We start from the raw sequence: 12667 nt of genomic DNA, 5'->3' as shown, positions 1-12667 counted from the left end.
AAGAAAGAAAGAAAGAAAGAAAGAAAGAAAGAAAGAAAGAAAGAAAGAAAGAAAGAAAGAAAGAAAGAAAGAAAGAAAGAAAGGAAAGAAAGAAACCCACAGTAATAGAGACAAAGAGTATCTGCCTTTATCGTAAAGATTCAACGGGTGCTTCAGTAAGATGGGTATATTGCAGTTGCTGGCAGCTCTGTTCTACATATGTCCATTAAGGTTGTTAATCATTTTGTTCAGTTTGTTAATCATGTTGTTCACATCTTCCTATCCATACTGATTTGTTGTCTGTTCTACCAGTTACTCAGATGGGTAAATATCCTAGTGTTGTGATTGTTGTCTATTTCTTGTACTTTGTCAATTTTCCTTTATATATTCTAAAGGTTTTTGTTAAGTGTGCAAAAATAATTAGATAGATCTTTAATAGTGTTTAAAATTTTATCATTAGGAAGTGTCCCTCTTTACTTTTAATAGTACATTTTGCTTGATATTAATATTATTGTTATTTTGGTCAGTATTTACATGGTATACATTTTTCTATCCTTTTACATTTACATCTTTATCTTGTTTTCTATATGTTATTTGTAAACAGTATATTGTTGAGTTTTGTGTTTTTAGCCAGCCTGATAATCTTTATCTTTTAGCTAGTGCACTTAGGCCATTCACATTTAATATAATTACGACATTTGGGCTTGCATCTACAGCCTCACTGTGTGCTTTTCAATATTTATTCTTTTACATATTTATTCTTCCTTTTCTTCCTTTATTCTGATAATTCAAATTTTTCTGTTTTCCTCTGCTAACTTGAAAGTCATATATCCTTTATTATTCTTTAGAGTTGTTCTCTTTTCAATGACTGTATCATTACAATATGTAGCAGAATATAAAGAAATATGAATAGGTTACAGCTTTGTATCTCAGGGTGTACGTTGTCAGCGAAGATTTTAAGTCAGACTCACTTATATAAAACTGGGCTCTAATATTCACTTGCTATATTTTTCTGGAAATGTATTCACTTCCTTGAGTTTCTTCATTTGTGCAGTGAGGTTGATATGCCATTATAACCTTAAACTCTGTAATAATAGAGTTGATATGAAGATAAGATGAGATAATATTTGAAAAGCATCAAACAGTGATCCTAACACATGGTAAGCATTAGGCTTCTATTCTCCCCTTTCTTTTTCGAAGCTGCTCCTTGACCAGATTGAAAGACAACACCCTGTATCCTTAGAGTCAAGTTGACTTGGAAAGTTAAATTATTTTATTAATGATTGGCTATATTTATCTTACATTGATTTCATTATCTTCAAATTCAGAGGGGGACTATTCTGACGTGGGAACCAATTTGTGTGTGTGTGTGTGTGCGTGCGCACATGTGAGTGCATATGTGGGTATATGCTTTTGTCAGTTGTTGGCCTTTTGATACCAGGTATATTCCATGCCCCTTTTCTGTTCTCCATTCTGCAAGGTGACTGATACCAGAAAGCTGTATTTCCCAGGGCCCCGTCAGCTGGTTTCTTGCTGGGTTTGATCATTGGGATATACCAGCGAGATGGTGGGCAAAAGGAAGGAATAAGCCAGGTTTTCTTCCTTGCTCTTTGCATCTGGGACCATCTTCCCTAATGGCTGTGTCTATTCCATTGCTTGGATGGCCTCTGAACAGATGCAATGCATTTCTAGCTTCCACTGAATGATTTCTGCCTCTGGTCTCTGGTAAACCTTCTTTAGCCCCTCTAGTTTAGGATGGCAGCAGCATCTCGATACTGATAATCTCTGAGTTCCTTCCATGCCTGTCATGTGGATTACATGCCCCTTGTATAATTACTTAGTGTGGCTTCAATTTTCCTGGTTGGGCCATGATTGAAACTAAATGAATGAGTGAGCGTGTGTGTGCATGTGTGTGTGTGTGTGTGTGTGTGTGTGTATGTGTGTGCGTAAGAGAGAGAGAGAGGTATTATATATTATATTTAGGAGTGAATTAGAGTAGAGTCATCCATTTTACTGACTGTAGCTTCCTATGCACTGCCAAAAACTTGTAGCTGCTAAACTATAAGCTAGAAAAGGTACTCCAAGGAAAAAAATCATTGGAGTCATTGAATGACTTAATATAGCCACTCTGTGAGGTGTGACACTACGAATTATATAAACACTTTCATAGATGTTCAAAAATGCAGTTGTTGATTGATTAATATGATGGTTCTGGAACAATAACCATTACAGAATAGAAAATAGTCCCTTTCCTGCTTGGACTAGCTCCTCATTCCCTCAAAGAAAACAGAATTTTCTGTTCATCTTGATATCTCCTCTGTTGCTAGATAACCCCAGGGAACCCTTGCCACATGTAGCCGCTCTTCAATGACACCTGCCTCTAAACGGGATAGAAGATCCCAACAGTCACCTGACGCCTGGGACTGCTGACAAACTACCATGAAATAGTTAAAAATAGGACTGGCGTAAAGGGAAATTCCTAGACCTAAACTATTCTGGGAGGATTTTTAAACCTTAGATTTGCTACTTATAAAATTCTTTCACATTAGAAATATTGAGATCCTTGTTTAAAGACAAATGCACTGAGAGGATTTACATTATAGAATTCCATATTTTTCTTTTAGAGATAATTCTATTAATTGGTACTTCCCCAACCAGCTGAAGCTGTACTCTTGTTTTATTTGTCTCAGTGCCTGTTTCAGATTTTTACTTCCCTGTTTTGAATGTTGACTCATTTAATTACTTTGCTATTCATTTGCCAAGAAGAATATTTTTCAGTCTAGCTGTGTGTGCCTGTAAAACTTGAAGCCATCTCTCTAAATAATATCTCCTTTGACACATCATTGGCTTGTGCTGCTTTCTTTCAGTCTAGGCCAATGTAGAGAAATCCTCTCCCCAATGTAGAAAGATCTTAGTAATAGATTTGATAACATATTTGATAGCATTTTCTCCTGTGCTTTAGGTGGTTAAAAAGCAAGTGTCTATAATATTACTTCCATGTTTGAATTGCCAAGCATATTGTGTATTCAAAAATAATAAACTAAGAATGCTGGCAAACGTTTCAAAATCAACAAATATTTACTGAGCATCTACTACATGTCAATCACTGTGCTAGGCATTCCAAAGATATAATAACTAAACTCATAGTACTTTAGGGATTATATTTAAACAAATTATTGAAAGCATTTAGCATTGCTTCTGGCATATAGTAATACTCAATAAATGGTAGTTATTGTTAATAATCTGGAGTCTTATATTCAGATCACACATTTTCCCTACCCTAAGGAATCAAGCTGGGACAAGCACGAACGGCACACGAACCTGCCCCTATTTATGTTCTCCCTCCATGTTATCCACTTTAACCTAACTCCTAGCTAACAATCTATCTACTTTATGTATATACTAGCACTATTATCTATCTACTAACTAACCTATCCACTTTAATCTTGGTTCCAGTTACTGCTTCTGATTCCCTTATCTTAATGATGATAATAGCTAACATTTAACCCAACTGTTACTCTTGCCAGGTACAATGCTAAATGTTTTATAACTGTTATTTCATTGAATTCTATGCAATAGATCCTATTGCCCTCCCTTTTTTATGTATTAGAAACTGAAGTTTAGTGAGAGTAAGTAAATGGCCTGAATAGCTACAAAGTTGCAGAACCGGGAGTTGAATTCAGGCAACTTGACTCCAGAGCTTGTTCTTAAATGCTGGTCCATGGTGCCTGCCCGCCGCCGCCTCCCGCTCCCCGCTCCCCGCCCCTCCGCCCCAACCTTAATGTCAGCCTTACCTGTCGTCATCCCAGGTCGCGCGGATGATGTTCTGGGCTTCCGTCCTGTTAGGCTCTTGCTGAACATGTCCTCCTCCCAAAGACTAGTGCAAAGAACTAGAGTTAGATAACTAAGGAAAGGAACAGCAGTCCCATGGAAACAAAGGCTTCCTAAGTGGTCTTCCTGGGTGTCCACGTGGATGTAGGAATGAGGAATTAAAACAAACAAAAAGAAGCCTGGGTTTTATTGTAAAGTAGATGAGATAATACTTTGTTTTAAGAAATCGAAAGGCAAACAAGCTTCTCTGGAGATGGGAGGGATGAGTAGAGACTGCAAAGCAGCTTTCCTTTCCATCACCGTAGGTGGTAGGCTGCCTCTCAGCCTGCGGGATCTCATGCTTCCTTTCTAATGATTGTCGAGGTTTCCTTGTGACTCTTTGGGTGTCCTCTTTTTCCTTTTACTGCCTGCCTGGATTACCATACAGGAATCGCTCATGCTGGAATCAAGTAAACCCTGAACAGCATTCGCAGCAGGAAAAATGTTGTTTCTATCCCAGAGGACATATGGCTGAACGACAAAGATGGGCTCTATTTGCATTTTTGTTGACAATCAATTTTAAGTGCCCATGAAAAAAAAAAAAACCCTTGGTGCTGCCATCCTGGCTGAAGGTTTAGCTTTGTTCGCCTTAGTACTTCCTTACTCTGTGACTGACAGCCACCAGATGCAACAGATAAACCTGCTGGGTTGGCCCATTGCCTTCCTTTTCTTTCCTCTCTTTTTCAAGAAGGGATTAGACCAATGGAAATAGCTGCCAACAGACCTCCTAGTTGTGATACTTCCTGGTCACTCCATACAATGGCCACTGGTCCTTCATTTTTGGCCATTCACCCTCAATGCCTTGGCTCGAAAATCATTTGTTAGCACCATGAAAGGTGCCTTTCAGATAAAGAGAATGTTGTCCTCGCCAGAATTCTTCATAAGGAAGGACGGTTGTCCATGTTGGAAAAAACTTGATATGTTAGCGGCTGTCCAGGCTGGAGGTGAGTAGACCTGTTCTTTGTTGCTTGCTAAGGCACAGGCCCTTTGCACAAACTGTTCTTCCTGTATGTGGGGAGCATCATTCCAAAGCCAGCCTACTAGATTCAAACTCCATTACTTACTGTCTCTGTGACCTCAGGCAAGTTTCTAACCTCTTCTACCTTGATTTTCTCACCTGTATAATTAGGAATAATGATAATAGTTCCACTCCAAGATTGTCGTGAGAGTGAAATGAGTATGTATGTAAAGCAAACAGAACAGTGTGTGGCACATAGGAATAGCATGTAATTGTTCTCTTTTTATGTCTTATTTAACCATGTTAATCCTTACCCTACCCTAGAATCTCTGCTTAAGTGTCTTTTCCTCGAGAAACTTCCTCACCTTACTTTGCTATATGTTCTCAGAGAAATCTGCTCTTCTTTTGCAATCATGTTAATGAATATAATCACTTGATATATTTCTGTCTTCTCCACTGGGCTGTAAGCTCCCTTTTATGATTGTACACCCAGTGCCTAGAACAGTGTCTAGCACATAGTAGGTTCTTCATAAATTCTTGCCAAATGCAAGAGTGAATGACTCACACATCGAAATGATTAAAGCAACTAAATAAGTTTTATCTAATGCAACAAAAATGTACTGAGCACTTGCTCCGTAACAGGCATTGCGATAGGTGCTGGACAGGCAGAGATGGAAAAGATGGTTTCTGCCCTCTAGAAGCTCAGTCAGGGGTCAACAGCCATATATCAGATAAATTACAGTATCTTGGAGTGAAGCTTGTGTAAGTCATGTGCCCACTGTACATGAGTCATCTCAACAATCACCAAGTATGAGTTGTTGGGATAATTCTTGCTTCACTAGATATTACAGAAGCCTAATGAGTTACTAATAGATGTATATATGGTGGCATGGTAACATTAGGGCCTGTGTACAAACAAACAAATAAAACAGAGTAATCAGAAGAATTCCAATTGTGTAGTAGAAAATAATAATTTGCTTTTCTTTGGAGCTTTATACTTTGTACATCCACATCCGTTTTCTCTTATGATCTTCTTGGCCATTGAAAAATTTTCATTTGCAATTTACTCGATGAGAGAAAATTTATAACTTTCTCAAGAACCCAGTGAGGACTTAAGCCTAGACTTTTCCTCCTAGACCCCTGGCCTCTGATCCAGCAAAGGGGATTTAGGTAGGGGGCGGTGACCTTGCAGCCTTGAGCACACCCTGCCTTTAAGAGTTAAGTGAGCCCAAAGCTCTTCCTTGCCCTCCCCTCAGACTGTAGCAGCTCAGGATCCTGTTCTTACGAATCCTGCTTCTGCCACATCAGAGATAGTAGGTTTCTCCTCTTGTGATTGTAGCCCATTAGGCCCTAAAGGCCTTTCTGCTAAAGCTTAGCATATTGTCTTAGTCACTTTGGGCTGCAAATAAATTACACCATAGACTGGGTAGCTTAAATAACAAACTTTTATTTCTCAGAGTTCTGGAGGCTGGAGTTCAGGATCAGGGCACCAGCAAGATCAGGTTCTGGTAAGGGTCCTCTTCCAGATTGCAGACTGCTGCTGACTTCTCATTGTGTCACAGGTGGAAAGAGAGCTAGCTAGCTCTCTGACCCCTTGTTATAAGGACACTAATTGTATTCATGAGAGCTCTACCTTTATGACCTAATTACCTCCCAAAAGCCCCATTCTCCATAACCATCAGCTTGGGATCAGAGTTTTAACATGTGAATTTGGGGGCAGAGAGAGTGACACAAACATTCAGTATATAACATATATTCCTCATTACTGAAGTAGAGGGTGTTGGAAGGCCACAAAAACATGTTCCTCACCAATGAGGGCATGAACCCAGAAGGAAGTCTGTGCCATCTCACTCCTACCTGGAGGAGGAGGACATCCTCCCAGGTCTCATTCCCCAAGGAGTAGGTAATTTTGGTTTTCCTTCTTTCTTCAGGGATCTTAATTCTAGGGATTGTAGAATCTAACCGCAGTTTCCAAAAAATCCTTTCTAGTGTTTCTTCCAGAAGGTTCAAATGTCCTTAAACGAAGGAAATTTCCAATGTCTTCTCAATGTTCCAGAGCCCCCCAGGGGGAAAACTTTATTCAGATTTCTCTTGGGACACTATCCTTATATGAGGTTGTTCTTTTCCTTTCACCGACATCAAAAATTTCCGCCATCTCTTATTTATTATATAAATACACTTAGGGGCTGAACACGATATAATACTGGACTAGTGGCAGATTACAGATGCCCAGAGCTGTGCCCTCTTGACCTCAGCCAATTCCTGTCTGCCCACTAGGGACAGTGAACCCCTCAGTGCCATACTCACCAGACCAGGAAGCATGAACAAATGCTCCACCACGAGATAACAGGCTCCTCACTGTACGTGCCAGACTCCCCTCCTTTGTCTCATTGCAGTTTTCAGAGCTGCTGTGGCCAAAGTAAAAAGTCTGGCACCTGAGGAAGGGAGGAGCAGGGCAGGGGGGCTGTCGGCAGTCAGCCTACCTGTCAAGTGCTTCTGGGATTAGGAGTGCCCATTGCCAACACACCCTCTGGAAGAACTTGATGGGTAGGCATCTTGCCAAGAGGCAGAGCTCAAAGCCCTCTGTGCATGTGCTTCTCAGACCCCCAACTGGTTACTTAGCCATTTGGCCAAATACCAAATTTTCCAGCAGTGTTTTTGAACCCCACCCATCTTTGGCTTGGCTGGATTGAGCAGACCCTCTATCAAATACTATCAATTTTTCTTCATATGGATGAGGTTTACCCTGAAGCAGTTTGTTGGGTTAGGTCCATGTCTTTCCTTTACCCTCACTGTTCCCTCTCTCTCCCCTCACCAACGATTTTGATGATACAAGGCTGGTTTTGTTCTTTTGAAACAAAGCCTCTGTTCTGGGTGGATGTTCCAAGTCAGAAAGCCTGGTTGTGTTTATCCCAGGCCATTGGCTGAGCATTCACATGCTTTTTGTATTTGGTAAGTGACAGTATTTGCAAAAGCTGATTGCCACAGCAGGCGGAACAGAGACAAGACTAGCAAAAACATGTGTTGGTAACATATGCTGTAGCCTTTTCTTCTTTGCTTGGAGGACTGACACTTCCTACAGGAAGAAGTAATTATTTTGCATGTGCATAGATTACACTGAAATAAAAAAGACAAGGGAGGGGCTGTTTTATACATGAAAGAAATACCTGTCCTCCTCTCTCTCTCTCTGTTTCTCTCTCTCTGTCTCTCTCTCTCTCTCTCTCTCTCTCTCTCTCTCTCTCATACAACACACACACACATACACACACACACCACATACCTCTCATGCTCATGCGCGTACACTTTTATGTGTTGCTTCTTTTAAAAAGTAAATGTCCTAAAAATTCAGTGATGTCTTTTGTAGGAGAGAATAAAAGCACCACCTTGAGAGTTAAACAAGCCTGTGCTCACATCCTATCCCCCAATCTTATAGGCTATGTGACCCACAGAAAATGATTAAACCTCTAAACTTCTTCTGTCACCGGTGGACAAAAGACAGCTCAGGTTTGTTGTGAAGATTAAACTATAAAATGCATGTGAAAAGTGCCTCGAGTGGGCTCTGAATAGTGTTCTCCATTCCCTCAACAACTGTAAATAGCCCTGAAGTTTGACTTTACTTGTATCTTCACTGGTAAGTGGAAGCCATGGGAACTCTGGGTAATCTCAGGGAGTTCTGGAACCACTTAGAACCTCAGAACTGGCTTCATGCATTTTCATGCAGCCACAAAGAACAGGCTGAAACTGGAACTCGGGGAAACATCCCCAAACGGAACTCAGATTCCTGTATTTTAAGCAAGTTTTGCCTCAGTCACTTGGTGGAAGTTCAGAAGAACTGGATGACGCACTTTGGGGTAGAGCCGGCAAGGCTCTCTCATGTCTCGCTGTAAGCTCAGAGCTCCTGGCAACAGCATAGCCAACATTTGATTCTGTATTCCATCTTAACCAACCCTCTTTCCCACCCTAAACCTGGAAGCATTTTGCACTGTATGCATTAGCATGAGTTTCTCTGGCTGCTTTGTACATTTCTCAAGAGCAAAATATCTCACCAACTTCTCACATATACCTGTTTTTATTGTATCTAGCATCAAGATTTCTCTAAAATAACAAAAAAAAAATTGTTACATCTCTCTTGACTGAGACTCATGTATAGTAAGCATTGAATAAATCTTGACTAAATGAATCATGATAGTTTACATTAATTAAGCACATATGTTTGCTAAGGACTGTGCCAAGCACCTATTTAGATACTTTAAAACAAACTTATGAGATGCTCTCAACCTTATTTTACAATTGAATGTTAGAAATGCTAAGTCATTCACCCAATGTCGCAAACCTTGAAAATGGAGGACATAAGACTTGACTGCAAGTCAATACAATATGTAATCTTCACCCTATACTGGTGAATGAATGGACGAATATTACAGCTTGAGAGAAATTTCTCTGCATCTTCATATCTGGCGCCCTTGTTCCTTGCTATTTCTTCCTTACAGTTCCAGCTTTGCTCATCTCCTGATATAGGACCGACTTTATCCTCATTTCTGTGACTTAGTGCCTACTGCGTTCTTCAGTTCTTATAGATAGGTCACAATTTTCTTCCCCAGGACCCAGTACATCTGTATTGCCAGCATAGAGCTCTAAGTTATCCCACCAGTAATCCATCCGTAGGGAGTGGAAATGAACCTCCAAACCAAAACCCAGGAATTGGAACCTCACTGCAGATTTCCACAGTGCCATCCTCCTACCTGCCTGTTTTACCTTCTGCCGTTGGATTACCTATAAGAACACCTTTGTTATATCACCTTCTGCCCCCTAGTGCCCATCATTGTTATTGCATGCTCCAGATACTTGGTTCTGCCCCAGACTGAACTTCCTTTCTGCCCTTTCACCCAACCCTGCCCCTAGCTGCCCCATTCCAGTGGGCATGCCCAATTCCAGGTTATAGCTCCTCCTGATCTGCTTCACACCTGTGATTAACCAGGACAAACCCAGAGAATCTCTAGACATAGCAGAACCCATCTAGCGTACCCCTCATTTGAAGTTCAGGGATTTTGTCAAGATCACAGAGTAAGACACACCAGAGCTAAGACTCAGAGGTCCAGACTCCGGTTCAGCATCGCTCGCACCACACCATGCCACCTCCTTTTCCTCACTCTGTCTATAATTTCCTCTTGCTTTCTTTTTCTGCCTCACCCACACCTTTTTAATTTAAGGTTTAACGTCTGTTCTCACTTAGTCCATTATTTCTGTGACATATTATGTTGAATTTCCATTTTCATTTAAGACCCATTCATTTTTCTTACTTAAAAAAACACATTTTGAGTTTGCTTTAAAATTTTTTATATATAACTTTAAAAAATTCAGTTTGATTCTTTCATTCCAGAACTTTTCTTGGCTTATCTTTCCTGCCTCCTTTGCAGCAGAAATTAGTCTCTGCTTCCATGTAGTTTTCTCCTATTACCAGTGCCCTATAATATCAGGCCTGTAATCTAACATCCATTTTTACTTATTATTTGTGAAATTTGTATTTTTTTAAATGCAAATAAGGAGACTAGGGGTTTTAGTTTAGTTCTTGATTTTATATTGAAGGAAAAGCCTTGTTTTCTAGTACCTTTGCTGATTCTGTCGAAGAAAGATCATAGAAAGGAGGAGGTAAAGGAAAGAATGATCTGTGAAAGTGCCTCACGCTCAGCATTTCTGAAATATGGATTGAATTTTTATTCATAGGGTCACCTGCAAAGAGCACTGCATTGAGAGTCAAGCTTCCAGTCTTGAGCCTCTCACCTCTGACACTACATAGTTCTATTTTTAGAAGCAGCCAAGGAACACTCAAGGTCCTTACTGGAGTGTTGGGTGCAGAGACACTTATACAATGAAAAGTGTAGTAGCTCATATTTAAGGAGCACTTATGCTGCACTAGGCATTGGGACAAGTATGTTACATTGATTAGCTTGTTCATCTCTCACAACTTCCTGAGGGCTGTCTCCTCCTTATCTCCATTTAACAGATGAAGTTGAAGCTTAGGGGTTAGGTAACTTGTCCAAGCTTAGATAGCTAATAAACAACAGAGCTGAAATTCAAGTGCTAGAAACCTCGCTCCAGAGTTGGTGCCCCTAATTATACAAGAATCTTTTGGGGAGACTCAATTTTAAAATACTTTAGAATTAAGATGAGCCCAAGGGACTAAAAGCCTGGTGGATCCAAACTTTACATTATCAGGCCATAGAGAATTATCACATTTTCTCTGAACTCTGCCAAATTCTGATAGTTTGGTAATATTATATTCATAGTCAAAAATTAAGTTTTTGAGTTTGCAATCCTGATTGGTCAGGATTTCTAATCTTGGCACTATTGACATTTTGGGCTGGCTAAGTCTTTGTTGTGAATGACTGGGTTTATTGTGGGATGTTTAGCAGCATCCTTGGCTTCTAACCACTAGAGGCCAGGAACACACCCCATCTGTTGCCCTTCCTTTCCCTCTTCCCAGAGTCATGAAGTCATGATAATCAAAAATATTCTCAGATATTGCCAAATCTTCCCCCAGGAGCAAAATCACCCCAGCTGAGAATCATTGTTGGATATTGCCCAGATCATAAGCGCTTGACTTGTAAATGGTCTGTACTGGACCAGTGTCTTACTCACCTTTGCCCCAGAGCTTAACCAAAATATTCTTGCCATGTGGGAGATGGTGTGCATAGCTGTTTGAATCAGTTTCTCTTGATTTTTACAACTTCTTTCCCTTAGAGAGATTCGCTTAATTCTCAGTAACCTCATGTTCTCCCCACATCGTTTCCCTTTTTCTCTTCTCCATTTTGAAAACTGTCTACTGGTTCTTGACTCTGAAAGGGCCAAAGTGTTTAGGAATAAACACATTTTCCTCAGTAGCTGAGTCGATTTGTAAAATATTTTGTAGACTGGGATGAAGGCAAATGTAATGTAGTGCCTTAAATAAAGAGTTGCCAAAAATCAATACAGGCATCTTTTATTTCATCTGAGATATAGTTCACAAATAAAATTTGTGTAGAGCAAATCTTATGCTTTTATATCGACTTCTGTTACAAAACCTGATCAAGATTCCTATAGTAAAGAAAAAGTTTTAGGCAGATTGAAAACATTTTGTAAGAAAGGGACTTGTCGATAACCAAGCATGGAAGATTGCCCGTATAGAGCTGAAAGTGCTTTTGAGTCATTTTCAATTCTTTTTAGATCTTTGACAAAAACATTCCCATATTTGTAAATTTCTCTCTTTGGTCAACTTCATCCTCACCATTTCACTCTAGCTGAGAAAAATATCTATAGTGCTAAGGTGTTCACTAATTTTTCCAAGTTAATGCCCTTTCTTCTTGGCCTGGATATTTATCATTTACTATATCAAGGCAAGAATGATGTCCTTGGACAGTGGATGCTGCCCCCACATACTAAAAATCACACATTTCTTCAGCAACTATTCAGTTTTTCACAAGCTCTGAAATGAGAATTTTTTTACATTCTTACAAACTGTTGTGATCAAATGTCTACTTTGTCTCCTGAAGATTAAAAATGAGATTACAAAATTTATGTCAGTATTTTCCAATTCATTTTCTCATTTATTTCACTTGGCAGTCCTGCAAGGTAGATGTTATACTCGTTTCACAGATGAAAAAAGCCTAAAACAATTAACTGACATACCCAGAAATTAAGTGGAGAACCTTGCTTTGGACCCAGGTCTGTCTAAGTCATATGCTCTTATTCTTTTCACTATTATCATGCCACTCAAGGTCTTTCTGGAAATGCTAAGAGGGGTTTTTAACCTGCAGAACCATGGGGTCATGTTTCTCAGACACATCAAAATTCAGTTAAATGTTTGTTTATAATGCAGATTTC

This window comes from Pteropus vampyrus, unplaced genomic scaffold (assembly GCF_000151845.1).
Source record: "Pteropus vampyrus isolate Shadow unplaced genomic scaffold, Pvam_2.0 Scaffold109, whole genome shotgun sequence".
In the NCBI taxonomy this organism is placed as follows: Eukaryota; Metazoa; Chordata; class Mammalia; order Chiroptera; family Pteropodidae; genus Pteropus; species Pteropus vampyrus.
This window is presented reverse-complemented; position numbering follows the sequence as displayed.